The sequence below is a fragment of the Protopterus annectens genome, chromosome 12.part0 (genome assembly GCF_019279795.1).
Source record: "Protopterus annectens isolate FY-2018-M chromosome 12.part0, PAN1.0, whole genome shotgun sequence".
Lineage (NCBI taxonomy): Eukaryota > Metazoa > Chordata > Ceratodontiformes > Protopteridae > Protopterus > Protopterus annectens.
The window spans coordinates 1,240,446,265-1,240,469,651 of record NC_056746.1 but is presented as its reverse complement, the minus strand read 5'-3'; positions in this window follow the sequence as shown (position 1 = coordinate 1,240,469,651).

The window sequence follows — 23,387 nt, the reverse complement described above, 5'->3', positions numbered from 1 at the left end:
TCATCTCAAGACACTATTTTGGCACTGTCAATAGTTATACCTGTAGCAGATAATAAAGACCCTTCTATGACCATGGCTGAAGCACGTTGGATGAAATGTATAATGGCATCAGAACAGTGTCAGTTGCTAGCCTGGCATCTTATAGAATGTAAGAAAGTAAACAGCACTTGGACATTGACAAGTGCACTCTGGCTACATTATTCAGGAACCGTAAACAGTGCTTGGACATTGACAAGTGCACTGTGGCTGCATTATTCAGGAACCTCAGCCTCTGATAGGGAAGCCTCCTGTGACTCATGGGGATACATTTAAAGGGTAGGGCTGTCTCTCCCTGATACTCAGCTGACAGAGATTTGTTTTGCACAACATGCTGCCACATTGCCAGAGCCATGATGATTTACTTAACTGTTCAGTAAATATGAAAAGATAGTATGAACTGTACAGACAAAGTATTTATCCACTGTTATATAATGGTGAACTGTAAGTGGCAAACTCTTTGTCAGGATCCAGGCAGTTCCCTAACACTCTATTCACTTCACAGCAAATATACATGATTTACTTGCACGCAAAGGTGATCCTATGAGTCACCTCAGCACAATACATTATACCGGGCCATATAGATGTCTTCAGTTTTCACTCTGAAGCAGCCATATAAGTTCAAGGTTATATAGTACATTTCTTGACACCAATGGAGTTTGTGAATTTCAAGCATCAGCACATCAACTGTGGCACATGAGGTCCATTATTATAGAGCCTCAACAAATATTTAAGTTAACATGCTTTGGTGAACGATACCTATTCATACTTAACATCTTACCAAACAACCATGATATTCCTGCAACAGCATTGCTACTGTCTGTATGCTATTACTATGTGCTGTCTATGGGCTTCATCAGACCATCTGGGTGAAAGCGCTTACCTACTTGTATTCAATAAATACGTTCCTGTTTTATGACATCAAGTGTGTGGATTAATAACTATAGATGCTGTCCGTGATTTGATTGCTGCCTTTATATGTGGAAATATTTGCTCAGCCTGTGATTACTCCTGTACTTTTTTATTATTTTTAGATTATAGTTATTGCATATCAAGATGTTTTTGCTATCTGGACTCAATTGTCAGCACAGTTTGTTGGTAAGTTTATTGTCCAGGTTAGCCAGAGCACATGGGGGGAGCACTAGGGTGCTGTTTAGGGAAATCTGATCACAACCATGATAGATTACAGTGTGTTAAATTGTACTACTTTTCACTGATATCAAAAAGAGGCAATATGCCTGCCTTTCCTGCCCTCTTTCAAGTGCATTCAACATTCTGCTTCACCTCTTTTCCAGCTGCTCTTTAGCCAACTTCAGTTTCTCCATTGATCCCATCTTTCTCAGCCATGTGATAGTCGATTACATGGCTCTACACCCCAGTATGAGAAGACATCCTTTTTCAGACTGAAGTTGAAGCTGGCCACTCTGCTGTGTCCTCTTTAACCTAATGTTATTCCTGTTCATAACATTCCCTTCAATGTCCTAGTACAAGAAATCTGGACAAAGCCTAAATTAATGGGGGGACAAATGTCCAAAAATAGGAACAGAGTTTAATGATTTCTCTTATAGGCTTAGAAAGTTGCTAGAATAAGAGGTTTTTCATTTGCATATATTTTCCAAAGGATATGAAGATAGAAACTCAAATGTCTGTCATTATTTAATGACTTCAGTCCTCTGTGATTCACCAGAAAATCATAAATTTTATGAGGAGCAGACTAAAAATACAAAGCAAAAATCTGGACATTTTCAAAAATCTAGACAATTGAGAGGTATGGTTCAGAACAATCCCTTCACATCTTGTACATCTTGACAATATGGCCTTGGGCACCCATATTATGATGTTGTCCTAATCATTTCTGGTCTCTAATGAGATGATTTCAGTCTCAGCTAGGCTCTGATCATATTCCTTCCCCTCATTCTACAGACATTGTGATGGCTGTCATCTGCATCTTTTCCAGCAATTTGATATCCTTTTTGTATGGCCTCCATAAATGTGCTCTGTACTCAAGTATAATGGAAGCATTCCTTCATCCTGAGGATATACCCAACATTCTGTTGGCTGTCACTAATGTCTTGTGACCCTAATTTTTCTGATCCAGTCCAGGTTTAATTAATATTCCCAGATTCTTTCTCTGCTCTATTTCCAGGAGTACCATTTCCCATCTGATAATTCGCACCAGGGTTACTGCGGCCCTGGTATGATTAATTTTATTTTGCCTGAAGTAAACCTCATCTGCCACCATTTGGCCTAGTTGTTTAGCTTTCCAAGACCTTCCTTAGTCTTCTCCTCTGTCCTACATTGTTGCCCTTAACTTTGTGTTATCATAGAAGAGGTTGAGCTATTTCCTTCCCTTTCAAATATGTTTGGAGATGACATATGTAAAAGTACTGGATTATGGACATCATTTTCCTAAGATATGTCTGAAACTGTTACATGGAAAAGTACTGGACTGATGACCAACACCTTCAGTATTTTGCTGGCTACTTTTATTATTCTTGTCATTGATCCTGCCACCATGACCCTCTCTGTTAAACTCCACAGCAGCCACATCCTTTAGTCTCTATCCTACCACTCCTTAACCATTACAGTTTTCCTAACAACAGCCTATGCAGGACTGAATCAAAGTCCAGGTGGCCCACTGTCCATTATCACATTCTGAGGGTGTAGCATTCATATGTCTGGATCATTTCTGTCTGGTAGCTTCTTCTGGCCATGAATCCATGTTGCTTTTTGATACAGATATTGTTCTTTTCTATCCTCCAGGATGTTCTCCATGAAATTGCTTGTTATTGTTGTTAAACTAACAGGCTTGTCATTCCAGGGATTTTCCTAATCCTTCATCCCGCAATACAAGGATGTTATAGGTTCATAGGTGTGTACTATGCTAATCGCACTGGAGCCTTTACAAGCCTAGTCCATAAGATTACCCTGGCATCATACCACCCAACCTTAGCTCCCAGTGTCTCTGTTGAGTACAGCCACTGGAGTGATCCCCGGGGTGACATTTCTATTTCCCATCCACTCATCAAGATTTCTCTTGAAGAGGACCAGTGAGGTGCTCTGCTTGACATGTATGGGAAGTCTATTAAATAGCATGGGCAGTCTCTGGGTTATAAACCTCTCCATCCAGCATGTTCTGTCGATTGTGGTAATGAGGTTAAGGTCTCTGGAGTGTGTGGTGGGAGGGATTGGGATTTCTTTAGATGTAGCATTTCTAACAGAGCTGGGTCAGACATGGCTTTGTAAGTAAAGCAGAGATTGCTTCTAAGTAGGCGATATGAGACAGAGAATAGTTGGAGTTTTTTTAGTCTGTCCATATAGGATAAGTGTTTAAGGCCTAGGATCTTCTTTGTGAGGTACTTTTGTGGCCTCTCCAGTTGCTGCAGGTGTCTAGTGAGGTACATGCCAAATGGGGCATTGTACTCGATGATTGGCCTAATGAGGGAAGAGTAGAGGGAGACAATGACCTCTTTCTTCCGGGATGCAAATCCCTTAGTAATGAGATGTGCCAGATAGAAGGACTTTCTGAGCACAGTGGCAATGAGGTGGTCAAAAGAGAGGTTGTTGTCAACCTGTGTTCCCAGATCATGCCTTCTGTGTTCAGTGGACTACCATCAAAGTTGTAATTCATGGGAACTGGGTTTTTCCCAAAGGGAATGACGACACATTTTTTGGCATTGAGCTTATGGGCATGGTTCTGACACCATTTGTTAGTCTCAGTGAGGCCTTCCTGTAGGATGTCAACATCACATAGGGAGTTAATAATAGCTCCCAACATGCAATCATCTGTGAATTTTGTCAGCCAGAGTCCCTTTGTGTTGGCCTAGACTTCAGAGAAGTAGACACCAAATAGGAGGGGACCCAAAAGTGAACCCTGAGATGCCACTGGTGACTGGTCGGCAGTCTGACTTGGAGTCAGCTACTTTCACACTGTGGGTTCTATCTCTGAGCCAGATTGCAACCCACCTTGTGATGTAGGGGTTGATGCCTAGCTTATTGAGTTTTTCTATGATTCCTGATTGGGGAATTGTATCAAAGGCCTTCGCCATATCAAGGTAGGCTGTATGAACCACATTGCCTTCATCCACAGCTCTGGTGACTGACTCAAAGAAGTCGACCAGGTTGAGCAGGCATGATCTACCTTTCACAAAACCAAACTGTGTGGAATCCAGAGTTTAGAGATTCCCTATATCCTTGTTTATTAGGTCCATGATGATGCGTTCCATAGCGTTGCATATCAGACTCATCAGGCTAATGGGGCGATAGTTCACGGGGTCTGTAGTCACTCCTCCTTTGTGGAGAAGGATGACTGTAACAGTGTGCCATTTGGTAGGGACAAAGCCTGAAGTGAGGCTGTGATTGAACGGGGCACACAGGTGAGGTGCCAGTTCACTCTGTAGTTCATGTAGAGCACAGCCAGGGATATTATCAGGTCCCATAGAAGCTGTATTCTTGGCCTTGGACAGTGCTGTTTTAACCTGTGCAGCAGTAATACTGGGTGCCTGGCAATCTACTGGTATTGTGATTGGTCCTTCGGGGGGGGAGGAGAGGGGTAAAGTTGGCACTGAATCTATTGGCCAGTATATTGGCAATATCTGTTGGCTCGGTATAGGGGGGGACCATTGTGCAGTAACTCAGAGCAAATCTGAGTATTGCCGTGGAGATTCTTTACATAAGAGTAGAAGGCCTTGTGGTTGTCTTTACTATCTGCTGCAATTCTGTTTTCATAGTTATCTTTAGAGGATTTGATGAGGGACCTCAACTTTTTGTTGAGGCTGATAAGGAAGTTTTTCCAGTCTTGGGATTTCACTTTATGCTGCATCAGTATCCTCCTTCTGCTGTAGAGTTTTTTTATGGCAGGGGACCACCAGATTGGCTTGCTTTTTTTGGAGGAGAGCATCGTATGGTTGTTGTTCTTATCCTGAGGCACTTCTGTGATGGTGAATGATCTGTTGAAAACCTCCATCTGACAGCACACTTTTCAGATTTCTGAGGGCCCTAAGAGCCAATTAATATTGCCCAATTGTTTTGTCCTGTTTTAGGGAAGAAATTTCCTTGTCAGCCTCATTCTCTTCTATCCTGGTGTCAATCCATTGCTCTCCTACTCTGCCCTGCCTACTTCCTAGCACAAACCCTTCCCTTGTTTTTATTTGTAAAGACTTCCAAGTCTTCTCTGATCTCCTTTGAGAGATTGTCCAGTCAGATCAAGTTCCTCCCTCCCATAGTTTTTCTGCTATATACCTAACAAAGCCTTTTTGCCCTTCTTTGTCACTTCTATGAATTCCTTTAAAACATTTCTCTTTGTTCTTCTGATCTCATATGTTCTGCTTGCTATCTTATACAGTATCTACCTCAATTATCTCCCATAATGCTCTAAGGCCATGAACACTGCATCAATGGGCCCAGACAATATTCCATGATGCCCTCTAAATAGCATGGAACATGGCCTATCATGGAGAACAGCAACAGTCATCCCTCCTCACAAAGGTGGGCCATCTACAGACACTGTAAACTACAGACCCATAAGTCTCACTAGTTTTATATGTGAAGCCATGGAAAGAATTATTATGGAAATGATCAATAATGATATAGTAAACCTCCAGACACTAGACCCAACTCAGTTTGGTTTCATCAAGCGGAGGTGATAACTACTCAACCTGATGGACTTCTTTAAGAGGGTCACAAAAGCAATTGATAGGGGCAAAATGGTTCACACTGCCTACATTGACCTGGCCAAGACATTTAACACAAAACTCAACTCAGGCATTGTTGACAAACTCAAGAGGTTAGGTGCAAAACCATATGTCACTTAGTGGATATCCAGCAAGCTCTCAGACAGGTCTCAGGAAATTAGAACTGGGAAGTTTACCTATACAGAGAGGCCAGTCACAAGTGGAATCCCTCGGGGATCAGTCCTTGGACTGCTCCTTTTTGGAATTCACTTCTCTGGGAGTCTAAATCTCAAAGATGCACTCGCTCCAAGCTTTCCTCAAAATGGAGAATGTCAACATCTGTGCTGTAATGGAGACCTGGTTTCAAGAGGCAGAAAGCACCCCTGTCCTCCCAGGCTACAACTCATTCCATACGTTTCAGACCCAGAATACGGCTGGAAGCTCCAAAGGTGATGGTGTCTCCATATTCTTAAAGGATACTCACACCTCTAGACTGGTAGCCCAGCATAATGCATCTGAGATACTTCAGGTACAACTAACACTGGGTAAGATGGCAATACAAGTCATAGCCTGCTACAGAACCCCAAACATGTCCCCAGACTCTCACTCCAACTTCCTAAGCACCTTGGAATCTATCAAGGTCCAACCCAATACTCTCATACTGGGTGACTTCAACTACCCTTCCATCAACTGGGAAAACTATTCAAGTACCAATGTACAGGGCCAACGCTTTCTGGAACTTATCAATTTCAATGCCCTGGACCAGCTCATTTTGACCCCCACTAGAGGAAGGAACATCCTCAACCTGGTTATCACCAATATGGGAGACCATTACTCCACACCTATAGTCAATTCCTCCCTGGTTAAATCTGACCACAAACTGATCACCCTGGAAATCTCCATCTCATCTACACCCCCCGCTAAGGTGACCACCTTGAAAAACTTCTCTAAAGCCAACTTTGGTGGATAACTTCATGTCACCCATGCCAATGTAAAATAGCTGCATGACTGCTGAATCATACACCAATGCACTGTATGAGCATGTACACAAATGCATGGACCTTGCCATACCAAATAGAACTAAGACACTCTCCTTCACAAAAAAGTAAGCCAATCTGGTTGTCCCCAGCCATCAATAAACTCTACAACAGAAGGAAGAAACTGTTGCAGAAAAAAATGAAGTCACAAGACTGGAAATCCTCCCTTATCAGTCTCAACAAAAAGCTGAGATCCCTTATCAAATCCTCTAAAGCCAGCTATGAAGGCAGAATTGTGACTGACACCAAAAACAACCACAAATCCTTCTATAGCTATATCAAAAACCTCAAAGGCAATACCCAGATTTGCTCTGAGTTATTGCACAATGGTACCTCCTATACTGAACCAACAGATCTAGCCAACATAATGGTCGACAGATTCAGTGACAACTTTACCCCCCCAAGGGCCGTATCACCATACCAGAAGAAAGCCTGGTATCCACCATTTCTGCGACATAGGTAAAAGCTGCATTGTCCAAAGCCAATAATACAGCATCCATGGGACCTGATAATATCCCTGGCTGCATCCTTAATGAGCTACAAAATGAACTGGCACCACATCTGTGTGCCCTGTTCAATCACAGCCTTACCTCAAGCTATGTCCCTAACAAATGGCGCACTGCTACAGTCATCTTGCTCCATAAAGGGGAGCAACTACAGACCCTGGAAACTATCGCCCCCATTAGCCTAATGTGTCTTGTATGCAAAGCTATAGAGTGCATCATCATTGACCTGCTTAACAAACATATAAGCAATCTCCAAACTCTTGACCCCACACAGTTTGGCTTTGTCCAGGGGAGATCCTGCCAGCTGAACCTGGTTGACTTCTTTGAGGCAGTTACCAAGGCTGTGGATGAGGGTAAGGCAGTGCATACAACCTACCTCGACCTGACGAAAGCCTTTAATACCATTCTTCACTCAGGTGTCATTGATAAACTCACAAAGCAAGACATCAATCCTTACATCACTAGGTGGGTTGCAAATTGGTTCACTGACAGGACCCACAGAGTGAAAGTTGCAGATTCCAAGTAAGACTGTCAATCAATCACAAGTGGAGTCCCACAGGGCTCAGTTCTGGGCCCTCTCCTGTTTGGCATCTACTTCTCAGAAGTCCAGAGCAACACAGAAGGAATCTGGCTGATGAAGTTCACTGATGACTGCAGGCTAGGAGTCATTATCAACTCCCAAAGTGATGCAGAGATCTTACAAAAGGGCCTCTCTGAGACCAATGACCGGTGTTGGAACCATGGGCTGAAGCTTAACACCAAAAAATGCATTATCATCCCCTTTGGAAAAAACTCAGTTCCCACGAATTACCACATTGATGGCAGCCACTGAATACTGAAGGGGCTGTAAGAGATCTGGGCATCCATGTCGACAGCCACCTCACCTTTGACCACCACATTGTTACTGTGGTCAGAAAGTCCTTCTACATGGCACATCTTATAACCAAAGGTTTTGCATCCAGGAAGAAAGAGGTCATCATCCCTCTCCACTCATCCCTCATTAGACCAATCATCAAACATAACGTCCCATTTGGCATGTACCTGACCAGACATCTACAACACCTGGAGATGCCACAAAAGTACTTCACAAAAAGGATCTTAGGCTTTAAACACACGTCCTATATGGACAGATTCAAGAAACGTCAGCTGTTCTCAGTCTTTTATCATCCACTTAGATGTGATTTCTGCTTGACTTACAAAGCCATGTCTGACCCAGCCTTACTTGAAATGCTACACCTAAAGAAATCCCAATCCTTGCTCAGCACATGGTCCAGACATCACAACCTCAGTACCACAATTAACAGAACATATTGGAGGTACAGGTTCATCTTCCAAAGACTGCCCATACTCTGGAATAAGCTTCCCATTCAGGTTAAGTAGAGCACCTCCCTGGCCCTCTTCAAGAGAAATCTTGATGAGTGGATGGGTAGCAAAGTTCACTCCAAGGATCATTCCAGTTGCCCTACTGGATATGGGCACTGTGAACTAACATCGGGTGGCACGGTGCCTGGGCAATTTTTTTTGGGCTAGGCTTGTAAAGGCTTCAGGGCCATTAGCCTAGTACACATGTATGAACCTATGAACTTATGAAGTCAAGGCCAATGTCAATGGTGTCTGGCTGACTAAGTTTGCAGATGATTGCAAATTAGGAGCTGTCATTGAATACTCCACTGATACAAATGCTCTCCAGGAAGGGCTGACACAGACACATAACTGATGTCAGAGCCATGGTCTAAAACTAAATGCTAAGAAATGCATAATAGTATTCTTCAGAATGTCATCCATCCCTGTTAACTATCATATTGACAACACACCCCTTAGAGCTGACCCAATAGTCAGGGACTTAGGGACATACATAGACAGTAATCTAGCCTTTGACCACCACAAACCTACAGTAGTGAGGAAATCATTCTATGTTGTGCAACTTATGAACAAAGGTATGGCATTTAGGTCCAAGGAAGTTATTGTTCCACTGTATTTAGCATTCATCAGACCTATCATTGAGTACCTAACCAGGCATATCCGAATACTGGAACATCCACAGAGGTTCCTCACTAAAAGAATACAGGGCATAAGTAAAATGTCCTATGCAGACCACCTCAAGGTCCTATCTCTGTATTCTGTCTCCTACAGGCTGTAAAGGGGAGATCTATGCATGTATTAAACCTTGACTATGACTATGATATAAAGGGTCTATATTATATCATCGAACGCTTAAAAAAGCGAACGCTGATTGATCGACCTAATTTAAGCGAAAGCTTACAATCTCAAACTGTCAGATCAGTGATTTTTTTCCCAGGGAAAAAAATCGCTGATCCAAAACACATACACCTAAAATCTGATACCTAACCGTACACTAAACTATGCACACACCACTAACTACCCACTTACCTTAACCCAAACCCTAACCCTAAGGTCCGTCACTATCGCACACTCACCTCACCCGCTCCCTAACCCTAACTCACTTAAATCCGCCCTAACCCTCATGTCCACTCAGTCACACACACACCTAACCCTAACTCACCTAAATCACCCTAACACTCACATCCACACAATCGCACACTTACCTGAATCTGACCGGTAACTTTTCACCATAACACTGAAAATACAGAAGCAACAGAAACAGACAACCGAATTCTTTTCCTAGGAAAAAATTTGAGTTTCTGCTGCTTCGATATTTTGCAGTTTCGCGAAAATAAGTTAGATCAATCAGCATTCGCTTTTTTAAGTGTTCGAGGATATAATATAGACCCGATATAAATAGGACCTGCTGTAGAGGGTCTATATTAAATTCTCAAAAGCCGACAATGTAGAATCTGACATTGTTGACACTAGAATAGCAAAACTGCAGAACATCAAACAAGTAAACGGAAATCTTCATAAGGGGAGATTTTCATTTACTTCAATGAAGTGCGGTCTTGGAGTTGGTATATTTAAGTAGTGGGGGGGGTGGGGGATGCACTGTTTAGTTTTTTTTTGTTGTTGGTTTTATTTATTTTTTTTTAACATTCGATGTTTTAACAGTTCAATCACTAAAGGTCAGCCCTTAGTGATTCGAACTAGTAATATTCGATGTTCTAATATAGACCCACTGGAGAGACATGCTTATATCCCAGAGACTACCCTATCTCTGGAACAGGCTCCACATCCATGTGAAGCAGAGTTCCTCCCTAGCTCAATTCAAGTGTAACTTGGACAATTGGATGGGGAACGGGAAATTCATCCCTGGCTTGGCACCTATGCCTCTAATGGACACAGGCAACCTGTAAACGGTTCATCTCCCAGGCCCCTGCTTGTAAATTTTTCATCTCCAAAGCCCCTGCTTACACTTATCAAAGGTACCAGAACTTGTTGGAGATTTGGAATGCATGGCTAGGTTTAAAAACGCCCTTGTGGTCATTAGCCTAGTAAAAGTCTATGAACCTATGAATTTGCTTCGACCACTTGTATGGCTTGTATTTTGCTCTAATAACCATCCTGTCAAATTTTTACAGAGTTGGCCCAGTCAGTGACACTGCATATGAGGTGCAGGGGATCATATCCTCTCATTACTGGTAGTATATGTAGGTATTGGCCTTGCTGACTTTGTGTGGGGAGGGAGAAGCCATGAACATTTATCAGTGATAGTCATGTGACTCCAACAGCTGATCACAGTGAAGGAAGACTCAAAAATCAATCACAATGTTGATGCTGAGCTATAGGGGAGAAGGCTAGAATGTGTACCACTTGTAACTATTGCTTTACAGGTGGGGGGCATGCCATCTGATGATGGGATTAAGACTGGAATTAGGATTGGCTATAACTAGTTCGCACTGCAGGAATCAGGGGACATTAAATAGGGAACTATTAGCAAGAGGCTGGGTAAATTACTATAGGTAGAATACTGGTGTAATGTCTACATGATATTTTTTTTTTCTCTGACTAAATATAAGCTATCGCAAAGAAAATGTATGTTTAAAATAAACACACACACACACACACACACACACACACACACACACACACACACACACAGACACACACACACACACACACACACACACACACACACACACACACACACACACACACACACACACACACACACACATACTGGTATAATGTCTGCATGGTATTTTTTTTTCTCTCTGACTAAATATAAGCCATTGCAAAGAGAAGGTGTGTTTAAAATACACACACACACACACACACACACACACACACACACACACACACACACACACATACACACAAACCCTCTAATCCCCCACTATGAAGAATAATATTTTACATTTTCTTAGTGGAATGGTAATAGAAATATGCAACATTCCATATGGTGGGAGGGATCTATGTATCTAGCAAACTGATAAGGAGATAGACAGGTTGAATGCACTATGTTGTCTTTATCCCATAATAGGTATGTGTTGTTATGTGAAAGGCAGCTGGATTTGTATATCTTAGCTTAAAAATATGGTATGCCAAGTAGCAATGGGGTACATGCAACAAATATAAAGGGATTCACCATTTCCACTAAGCAAATGCATATAAAAACTGAAATATAAAATATGTTTAGGCATTTAGCTTAATTAATTTAACCCAGTCCTATCTAAATTAATTAAAATTATTTAGATAAAATAGCATAACAGTGAGTCTTTACGTGTTGTTTCCCTATTTTCCTGTTTTAGTTCTTAGCATATTATTTGTAGTTGTACTGCGCCAAATGTTAATGTGACATGTTCTTAGAGCATGTGCGTACAGCAGATTTGTTCATCAGCAGGCATTTTAATGAATAAATAAACCTGGATTCCCCCACACTCGGTTTTCTGACTCATGTTAAACCTGTAATATTAGATTATTTGTTATGACCCTGGAAAAATTACCAGTGTAAGCTTGCAATGTTGCTACATTGCATGTGTAAAGCTCTTTTAAGGGTGAAAGCGCTCATCTTTTTGTTTTTCAGTAAAGAAGTTTTGATTTTTTAAACAAGTTATAAGTGTTTGATTACTCTGAATTCCCAGCTTATCTTGTTTACAGTTCTTTTTTCCTGATTTTTTTAGGATTCTCAGACAGTGGCTTTTTTTTGCTCACAAGTATCAGTTTTCCTGTGGTCTATTGTTTTTCCTTATGGGAGGGAGAAGTCCCACCCTCCTAATACTGGTAAATACAAATAAAAAGCAAATCATAAATATAATATAAAAAGTGATGCATTGCTACATAAGAAAATGTGAAGCAAAAAAGAATAAAAATAAATAAATAAGATTCCGAATATATCAGGAGGCAAAAGACTACTAAAAAAAAAGTAATGTAATGATTTTTCCAGTGTTTAAAAACACTCCAGTAGGTTGTTATGTAGTGAAAAATAGTGAATAAAAGGGATGTATATCAGGCTGCAGTGTCTCTGAACCCTAAAAAATGATTATTTCAAATTCAGTGGCCCAAAGCAAGTGCTGAAGCTTAGGACAACCAAGGCAGTAGGTTGAGGGTGTTTGCCACATGGAACAGATGTATGAAGGCTGGATTCAAGCACGAATGAAAGGATGTCTTTGATCTGTGTCCAATAAGGATGTCAGTTAACATACTGCATGTGAATGGGACAGAAAATACATTAAAAGGATATTAAGTGTTGGGTGTCTGGTCATGTCTGCAAGTGAGGAAAAGGGGGAGCCGTACTGTAGTCCTGATTTGTTTGAAACTGTGTACATTACAAAGATTGTTTACGCATTACAGTGATTGACCCTAACCTTTTCTTTTATTCACATTCAGACTTATACATTTATTCACATTTAGAGTTACATTGACCTTACAGTTTAGACCAGGGTGAGGAAAATATAATCTCTACAGTGTATACTCCATATCTGGTGGGATACGTACAGTTTGGAAGTTAGGGTTGGGGGATATGGACTTATAATCTCTGCAGCTTGTGACTTAAGGGGCCTGCAGCAGTATCAGGTCGGTAGTCAGGCAGTCGGACAGCATACTCTGATGCTGTGATTTAGCACTTTTCAATACAAAGCTTTGCTCTCACTCTATACATCTGGATTGCACATACCTCTCAACTGTACAGATTTTTGCAGAATGCTCAGATTTTTGCCTCATATTTTTGGTCTGTTTTTCATAAAATTGTGTTTTTCTGGCAAATTAGTGGCAAAACATTAAAGATTGAAGTTAGAAAATAATGACAGACGTTTGAGTTGCAGACTTCATATCCTTCAGAAAATTCATGCTAATGCAAAACCATGCAGCCATTCATTTCTGTGTGATGCATTTAATCAGTATTAGCTTATTTTATTCTATGTTATTCTATCAGCTTTCTAAGTTTGAAAGAGCAATATTTAAAAATTGTTATTATTTTTTGAGCCTTTTTCCCCACTTTTATTTATGGCTTTGTCCGGATTTCTTGCTCTAAGAGGTTGAAAGGTATGCAGCAGGCCACACAGCAATCAGGCAGTGGTCCCAAATTATTTTTAGGTTATGGCAGGTGTTGAAATATACAAATCAATCTTCCTGATTTTAATAGGAATCCTTGTTGATAAGCAGAAATAGTTCAAAGTGGGCAACATACACTTTGCTCTGAATTTTTAAATGTGCATTGTCCTTTAAAGATAAAGCAAGTAAAACAGAAGACATGCTTGCTTAAATAATACCTCAGAAACCTACATGGCAATCAAAGCTTTGTACCTGCTACTTTAAGTTCATTATTGTCTAATCAAGCACACTGATTAATTAATTAAGGCATTCTTTGTGTCAAAAACAAGGCACATCCCAGACGTCTTTATCTTTATACAGATTTCAGCATGTATGTGCTTCAAACCACAATTAATTATGGTGCAAATGTAAAAAAGAAAAGCTACATCTCTCTTTTTCAATTTACTCAATTAATTCTGAATATTACACATCAGGAAAACTCCTCATTACTGTAAATGTCACAGATCTCACCCCCTTCTCAATTTTATATCATTCTTAAAGCTTTCATCTGACAGCCAGTTGGTTTTGAACGTAGGTTTAATTAAAAGTGTTTACATTTGATTCCAGTTAAACTCTCACCAGAAAGATAACTTGTTTATTTTAGTGCAAGCTGCTTATGTTATTTTCTACTGCTGGTCCCTCTCTTTTACTGTATTTAATTTTAAAATGTTGCAACCTGGAAGCTTAATTTTGATCTGCTTCTGAAAATTCTAATAGATTCATAGAGCTCTAGAAAAACAGCTTGAACTTTTTATGATAATTATGGTAGCAAAAACTAAAAACTAACTGATTTCTCATGGGGCCATCATGAATATAAAGCACTTCAGTGAACATGTTAACAATAGTAATTTAGAAGCATCCTGCACTATGTATGCCTAGACACATTAGCATCCATTTGGGAGGATTTAGTTGATAAATATCAAGAAATATGGGGGAGGGGAAAATTAATGACTTGTTTCTTGGCACACCATAATTTAAAATATGATCTACAAATATCTCTACCTTATTTATATCGGCGCATATACATATTATGTATGAGATGAAGACAGCATGATACAGTCAACCTGTCCATGTTCTTATAATTTTTCAAGTATTTTTACAACTTCAAAAACAACAGATCACCTTCTACAACCATTCTTTGTTTTTATTTATCTCTCCCTCAGTAACTGTTCATTTCATCCATTGTTATTTTAAGCTGGTGTCTCCAAACATTTGTTCACTGCTCTTTATGTGATGAAATACTGTTGCATGTAGCTGTTAAGCCACACCTTTCTGTCATCAGATTATCCTTCCTTGTACTTAGCCATGCTGTTCTGTAAGATGTTGTTAATATAAGATATGAAGGTTGTATTAAACTGCTCAAAGGCTTCTAACTTTAATCACATAACCCTCTTTTGCTGCTGGGTGTGAATATAAACTGTATTAGGCTGTGTATATATGGGGAAGCAGGAGGACAAGTTAAATCTCCCAACTCTAGCATTATAAATATTATGTGTTTACCCCTTTAAATCAATCACTATTATGCAAGCCTCTCTGCTCGTTCTTCCACTTCTAACAACCACTGTCAGTTATGAATTCCTAACTGTAGTCTGAGATCTCTTTCTATTCTTCCTCTGCAGTGCTAACGCTATCCTCCTCCTCATTCAACTCTAGAAAATTACTTATCCTTTGTGTAAGTCATTCAGAGTTTGCAACCATGCAGTTCTTCCACTTATTTAACTGCAGCCATTCATTTCTGTGTGACACATGTAATCAGTATTAGTTTAGATTTAATTTAATGATGTATATTGTTCTTATTAAGTATATCTGTGTGTAACTGCTCTGTTATGTCCAGGGCTGTTAGTAACATGGGTCAGATTTGTGAAGAGCCCATTATCCTAGTTAACAAACTTCAATAAATAAAGTAAATATCAGTGATGTATGATTTCAACCACAATTTGCTGCATAAACAAAGCTCCTTCACTGCATTTTATTTTGTCTTCTAGACTAGGAATGAATATTTTGTGTTTTGAGACATGTATGCAGCTCTCAGGAAAAATCATTTCTTACTACATCTCTTCATTTAAAAAAAATAACAAAACATGGGACCTGAAAACCAAACTGTGTAATAAAATCTAATTTTTATATAGGCAGGAAACTCATATAGTTCTGGACCTACTGTGTCATCCTACAGCATCTTTCTGAATTTGTAGCAATGCATTAAATATTGCACCAAAAAAAATAAAATTATTATTGATCTTTATTTATGAGTGCATTATTATTTGAGCTTTGAAGCACAAATGCATATATAATACACAAGCCAAAGCTGATATGATTTTTTTTTTTTTTGGATTGGGCCTTGCTAACAAATTTGGAAATGCTTCATTGTGAGGGGACTAGCCAACAGTGATTTGAACTGCGGTGCAGGTTCTGTCGTAGCCTTCTGTCCATTTTGTCCTTGTCCTTAAATTTTTAAAGTATTCATTTGGCCACCATCCATAATGGTATTCTTTAGCTTAGAAAGCCATTCATACAATGCAGAGCTCACAAGTAGCATATTCTTGTAAACATAACCTGCCTGCTCTAGAAAAAATAAATCGTTGGTCATACAATTAAGAGTCCTATCGAGGAGAAAGTTAGGTTTTATAACTGAGATCATCTCTTACTGAGCACGTGGAAAACAAAATTAGTAGCCAGGATTTCCAGTCAAGATGGACACAGTGAATAGTATCTGCCTTAAAATCCTTTAACAAGAAGTTAAAATCATCAGTTGAATTCACATCTTGACACAGTTTTCTGGACTTTGGAGCAACGAGCTGACACTGGATGAACGCTATGATGTATTGCAAAAAAGTAGAAAAACTAAAATATAACTGTAAAACCAAATATTTGGTGAGAGAAGTTGATCAGTTGGAAGGCTATTGAAAGGAGTCTGCTGATTCCCAGAAGGACAACAGCCATATGGAACAGATACCACAGAATGCATCAGCTTTAATTTACATATATATATATATATATATATATATATATATATATATATATATATATATATATATATAGATGGAGGATTTTATAATTAAAACAAAGAAATAAATACAGCGAATGCAGCAGCTTACTGAACATTTAGATACTATGCTGAGATGCTGTGCAGAGCCTTCAAACAGATTCCACATAAGAGTGATCACAAATTGCAGACAACTAGTGAAAGTGAAGATTCAATGAAGAAAGTGCAATGAGGAGGTTGATATGATAACCTCTGCTTACTGGAAATGCCTCAAAACATGAAATGACAAACTGCATCAAATGAGTTAAGTAACCTTTATCAGTTTGGGCTGAGATAATGCAAGACAAAATTCTAGTTGAGAGGGCACAAAAGATTTTTATCCTACCAACTATGGTAGTATTTAGGTGACCATGACAGCTTATTGTTAACCAGGGAAGCTGTTCTCTCAGTCCGCTATGATCAATGAACTGGTTTACCTATATCTTGATTGATCATAGGGGAAGTCTGTTACACATATAATAATGGATGCTGTGAATGAGTTACATGTCAGTGCACACTGATAGCTCCATCTGGACAGAAGGTTCAGTGTGAGAACTATAAAAATAAAAATGGAGCACAATATGATTGGGATTATCCTTAACTACATTGTTAGCATTATCCTTAAATAATTTGGTTAGGATTATCCTTAAATAGCATGGTTAGGGTTACTCTTAAATATACAGAAAGTAATATAACAGTCACCTACAATGCTAGCTTAGTCCAGAGTAACACAATGTTAGCTGTGTCCTGATTAAAAAAATACTAGCTGTGTCCTGAGTAACACAATACTATTTGTGTCATCAGTAACACAATGCTAATTGTGTCCAGACTAACACAATGCTACCTGTCTCCTTGATAGCAAAATGCTAGCTGTGTTCAGAGTAACACAATGCTAGCTGTGTCCTGAGTAACATGACACTAGCTGTCTCCTTCGTAACAAAATGCTAGCTGTGTTCAGAGTAACACAATGCTAGCTGTGTCCTGAGTAACATGACACTAGCTGTCTCCTTCGTAACAAAATGCTAGCTGTGTTCAGAGTAACACAATGCTAGCTGTGTCCTGAGTAACATGACACTAGCTGTCTCCTTCGTAACAAAATGCTAGCTGTGTTCAGAGTAACACAATGCTAGCTGTGTCCTGAGTAACATGACACTAGCTGTCTCCTTCGTAACAAAATGCTAGCTGTGTTCAGAGTAACACAATGCTAGCTGTGTCCTGAGTAACATGACACTAGCTGTCTCCTTCGTAACAAAATGCTAGCTGTGTTCAGAGTAACACAATGCTAGCTGTGTCCTGAGTAACATGGCACTAGCTGTCTCCTTCGTAACAAAATGCTAGCTGTGTTCAGAGTAACACAATGCTAGCTGTGTCCTGAGTAACATGGCACTAGCTGTCTCCTTCGTAACAAAATGCTAGCTGTGTTCAGAGTAACACAATGCTAGCTGTGTCCTGAGTAACATGGCACTAGCTGTCTCCTTCGTAACAAAATGCTAGCTGTGTTCAGAGTAACACAATGCTAGCTGTGTCCTGAGTAACATGACACTAGCTGTCTCCTTCGTAACAAAATGCTAGCTGTGTTCAGAGTAACACAATGCTAGCTGTGTCCTGAGTAACATGACACTAGCTGTCTCCTTCGTAACAAAATGCTAGCTGTGTTCAGAGTAACACAATGCTAGCTGTGTCCTGAGTAACATGGCACTAGCTGTCTCCTTCGTAACAAAATGCTAGCTGTGTTCAGAGTAACACAATGCTAGCTGTGTCCTGAGTAACATGACACTAGCTGTCTCCTTCGTAACAAAATGCTAGCTGTGTTCAGAGTAACACAATGCTAGCTGTGTCCTGAGTAACATGACACTAGCTGTCTCCTTCGTAACAAAATGCTAGCTGTGTTCAGAGTAACACAATGCTAGCTGTGTCCTGAGTAACATGGCACTAGCTGTCTCCTTCGTAACAAAATGCTAGCTGTGTTCAGAGTAACACAATGCTAGCTGTGTCCTGAGTAACATGGCACTAGCTGTCTCCTTCGTAACAAAATGCTAGCTGTGTTCAGAGTAACACAAAAATGCTAGCTGTGTTCAGAGTAACACCAAGCTAGCTGTGTCCTGAGTAACATGGCACTAGCTGTCTCCTTCGTAACAAAATGCTAGCTGTGTTCAGAGTAACACCAAGCTGGCTCTGTCCTGAGTAACAGATCATAAATGAAAGAGTAGTGATAATGGTACTGGTCAACATGATATGTCAGACCGTAGTGCCGATCACTTTGTTGTCTAAGACGCAGTGACCTGATATGACAGCAGATATGTGAAAGTGACCTACAGTTAGTAGATAGTTATTTCAGATATGAGAAAGTGACCTATGGTTAATATTAAATTACACGGCAGATATGTGAAGGTGACCTACAGTTAGTAGTGAAAACAGTACAGATATGTGAAAGTGACTTATGGTTAGTAGTGAAATAAAATGCAGATATGTGAAAGGGAACTACGGTTAGTAGTGAATTACACTGTAAATATGTGAAAGTGACCTATGGTTTATGGTGAGTTGCACTGCAGATATGTGAATGTGACCTACGGTTAGTGGTGAGTTGCACTACAGATATCTGAAAGTGACCTATGGTTAGTGGTGAGTTGCACTGCAGATATGTGAAAGTGACCTGTGGTTAGTGGTGAATTGCACTGCACATATGGGAAAGTGACTTACAGTTAATGGTGAGTTGCACTGCAGATATGTGAAAGTGACCTATGGTTAGTGAGGAGCTGCACTGTAGATATGTGAAAGTGACCTATGGTTAGTGGTGAGTTGAATGGCAGATATGTGAAAGTAACCTACGGTTGGTGGTGAGTTATATAGCAGATATGTGAAGGTGACCTACAGTTAGTGGTGAATTATATGGCAGATATATGAAAGTGACCTACAGTCAGTGGTGAGTTACATGGCAGATATATGAAAGTGGCCTACTGTTAGTGGTAAATTACATGGCAGATATCTGAAAGTGACCTACGGTCTGTAGTGAAGTACACTGCACATGTGTGAAAGTAGCCTATGGTTAGTAGTTATTCACACTGGAGTCTTAGTCTGTTGTGTCATCTTGGAGGACAATTACATTATGAGTCTATACATTAGGGTTTATTGACTATTCTGCAGGAACCATGAGCAAGCATAACAGGTTTACCCCTCATCTGATTATGTACCACACATAAGCTTCAGTTTCATTTAGTATACCTTGTTTAGCCCTTTTCTTTGATTATGTAGTACATATAAATGTCAGTTTAATTTGGTATATCTGCATACTTCATGTAAAAACATTCCTGAATCCATACATGGTGTAAGAGGAGGTAAATATTTAGCGATATAAGCAGGTACAACATCCACCAGCACATGATGGCCCTGTGGAAGCAGGTGAGGCACCACAGATATCTGTTTTATTTAAAAAAGGATTCAGTCTGAATAAAGGGCAGTGTCATCAGTATCACTGGAGTCTTCAGGTAAGCTATGTGCTTTGCTAAACTCTAATGGAAATATTTGTTTTTTCTTCTCATCAAGAAAAAAAAATGTCATGGAATGCTATTTACACAGATGTGTAGATCATTTTCCTTTTTATTTATGGTTAAGTTCTCAGGTATTCTATTTTATTCATTTTAACCAAGTATCTGCACTGGACACAAGTTTCCTTTTTAGTAGTGTGCCCAAGAGTTGTACAAAACAGAGTCAATTCAAGAATACTGGGAAGACAGGATGGTAAAGTTTTATGCAATGATTGCCCAGTTCAAATGTTATTAGTGGCCAGAAATATAATAGCTTAGACCACCTGGCAGGACTGGCTTGTCATCTTGGAAGTGATACTAGCTGATGGTTAGGAGGTGTTTGAGCTAAAACTGGGCTAGTCTAAAACGGAAATCCAAAAGTCAGCATGTGAAATACAGACTTTTAAAAAGAATGGCTTCATGTGAGATACTTTGAGAATTCTGCATTTTACAAATGCAGCTGTCCATTTGAGACAGCTAAAGTATAATCATATTTTTTGTTCATGTTAATAGTGAGGTATTCTTGACTACTGGAGTTATCGGGTAAAGCTGACATCTTTAGATCTCATTACTTCCAAATATAATTCGTTTGTATGTGAGCAGAGAGTATATGGCCACAGAAAAATGTTTAAGTAACACACTCCTACTAGTTCTCTTTCTCTCTGATGAACCAACTCAGGCACTTCTGCTTATTGCAGAGAATGACAAGTTACAGTAAAGGTTTTAATCCATAGGTAAGTCTCCAGGACCACATGACATCCCATTTAATCTAAGAAGACTGGAGGTTCAACCCTTCAGCTTTATCCTTTATAAGTGCAGTCTTGGAGTTTCAGTAAACTCTAGCCTCATGGAAAAAGGCATATTTGCTGTTATCCCAAAAGAGAGAGAAGACCTGATGTTACCATCACCTTACAGTCCAAATCATGCACTGAAATGGAATTACAAATTACTTAAATCAATATAACCAAAAAGGAACCATATGTGACCCAGACCTACTCATCTGGCAAACATTTAACATATAATTAAAAGATTTTTGTTATTATTCAGGACACCAGGCTTTCAGGAAAGTCACTTTTAATACCAAGGTTAGCAGTAGAAAACAATGAAAAGTTTGAAATATTTGCCTTTGTAAACAATGTTAAACATTTAAATGTATTTAGAGGCTCTGAAGCTAAACTCATAGTTAATTGGGGACTTTCAGCAGCACTAAACCTAACAAGGTCAATGAGGCAAGCCTGTCCTGCTTCCTCCATCCCTTCTTCTTGCTTTGTATTTGGAACCATTAGCAGAACGCCTGTGGAGATTTGTGGTAAATGCATAGACTTTGGATAGACCAAAGGCTAAATTTACTTTATTTGTAAATGATTTGCTGATTTATTTATTTCAACCACAGAGTTAAAACTTTAATGTGCTAACTCACTTTGGTGATGTGTCAGGCTACATGGTTACAAATCAAAGATCAAGACAACCGCAGTCAATGTTGAGCCATCTTTGGAACTAAGAAGGCATCCCCTATTTGTGAGAGCATAAAATCCATTAAATGTCTAGGAGTGTTGATAGAGGTGACCTTGGAAAATGCTGTTAAGATACCATATGAAAATTTACTACATACATTGGATTATTTGAAAACAGAAAAAAATATTTTTGGACTTAGCGGAGAACATGCAGGCATTGCTTGTTCTCCTCCCATCTGCTTACATTTCTCACATGATAACTCTAAGTATTCCCTCAGTTTTCCATAGCAGAATACATGCCACAGCTTTTAGTGAAATTTTGTAAAAACAAGTTTTGACATGCCAGACCTCAAATTCTACAGGGAAGATAACCAGTTTAGACTATTTGAATTATGGAATATGGAAAGTGATATGATGAGGTGGAGGATACTGGTTGATCTCCCAGTGAGTTAGATCAGATGATTTCCTTTGGTCTCAGAAGAGTGCCCCAGCTAGTCAGCAATTGAGCAAATTTTGAATGCTGGGAAAACTTCTTATCGATCCAGCATCATTAATTTAAGCAGTTCCCCTTATCAGTTATTTGTTAGTGAAGAAGAATATTGAGCATATGATTAGGTAGTTAGATAGGCATTCTGATATTAAATATTGAGATCAGTTCATGGGCACAGGTGGAGTGAATATTTGGTCTGATATCATGTAGACTTTATAGCTCTTAGAGGTTGCTTCCTCTTTCTGAGGAAGACCTAATGTCTAACTACTGAAATTAAAAAAGGGTAGTGCTGATTTGAAGAATGCCTTGCATTGACATAATTTGCTGTGGCTATAAGGAAGCATGGAGTATCATGAAAACAAGTACATTTATTTATTTATTTATTTATTTTACATTTGTTAACTGGGAGAGTCCAACTGGATATATGTCCATTTTCAGTGGAGGCCCGGGGAGAAAAGCTCTAGAGCAGTAACATCATTAACAAGAGAAAGACATGTTAACCAAAAGGTTCAATAAACAATATACAGAGTACACAATCTTTATACTTCTTATAAAAGTTTAGTAAATATAAGTATCTGCCAACATTCACAGGCGACATTAATATATACATGTTACAGAGGTGTTTAACAGCAAGTATAGCAGGAAGATAGAGGAGATAACTTCATAACTCATTTCTACACGAGAGACATACTATGTCCTTTAGGTTTCTTTACAGTGTTCAGGTAAAACTTATAAATATTCTGAAGTAGAGCACCAGGCTAGTATTGGAGTAACAATGTGAATGGGAGTTGGTGCTGGATATGAACTTGTCACACTGTCACTGGAGGCAACATTGTCTTATGCCTATTTATGCATCCAGGCTCTGATACTTCAAGAATTTTGTTTGTAAATATCTGCATACATGTTTTTGTGTAAGGCAATCATTTTTTTTTCTTAAATTTGTTGTCAGATGTTGGGAATGCAAAGAAAGACCAGGGGTACATGGATGAACATATTTTGTGAGTACTCATGTTTAAATAGACTCATAAGGAATTTAGCAGTGTTTTTTGACATAATGTGTCCTTTGGAAATGGGCTTGAATTTAGGACGGTTTCTTTTTGGGTAAACACCAAGAAAGCTGCTGGGAGAAATGCAAACAAAGATTAATTCCCTTTTTTCCATGGTCGGTAAACACAGTTACTTAGAAGCAGAAGACTTCAGTA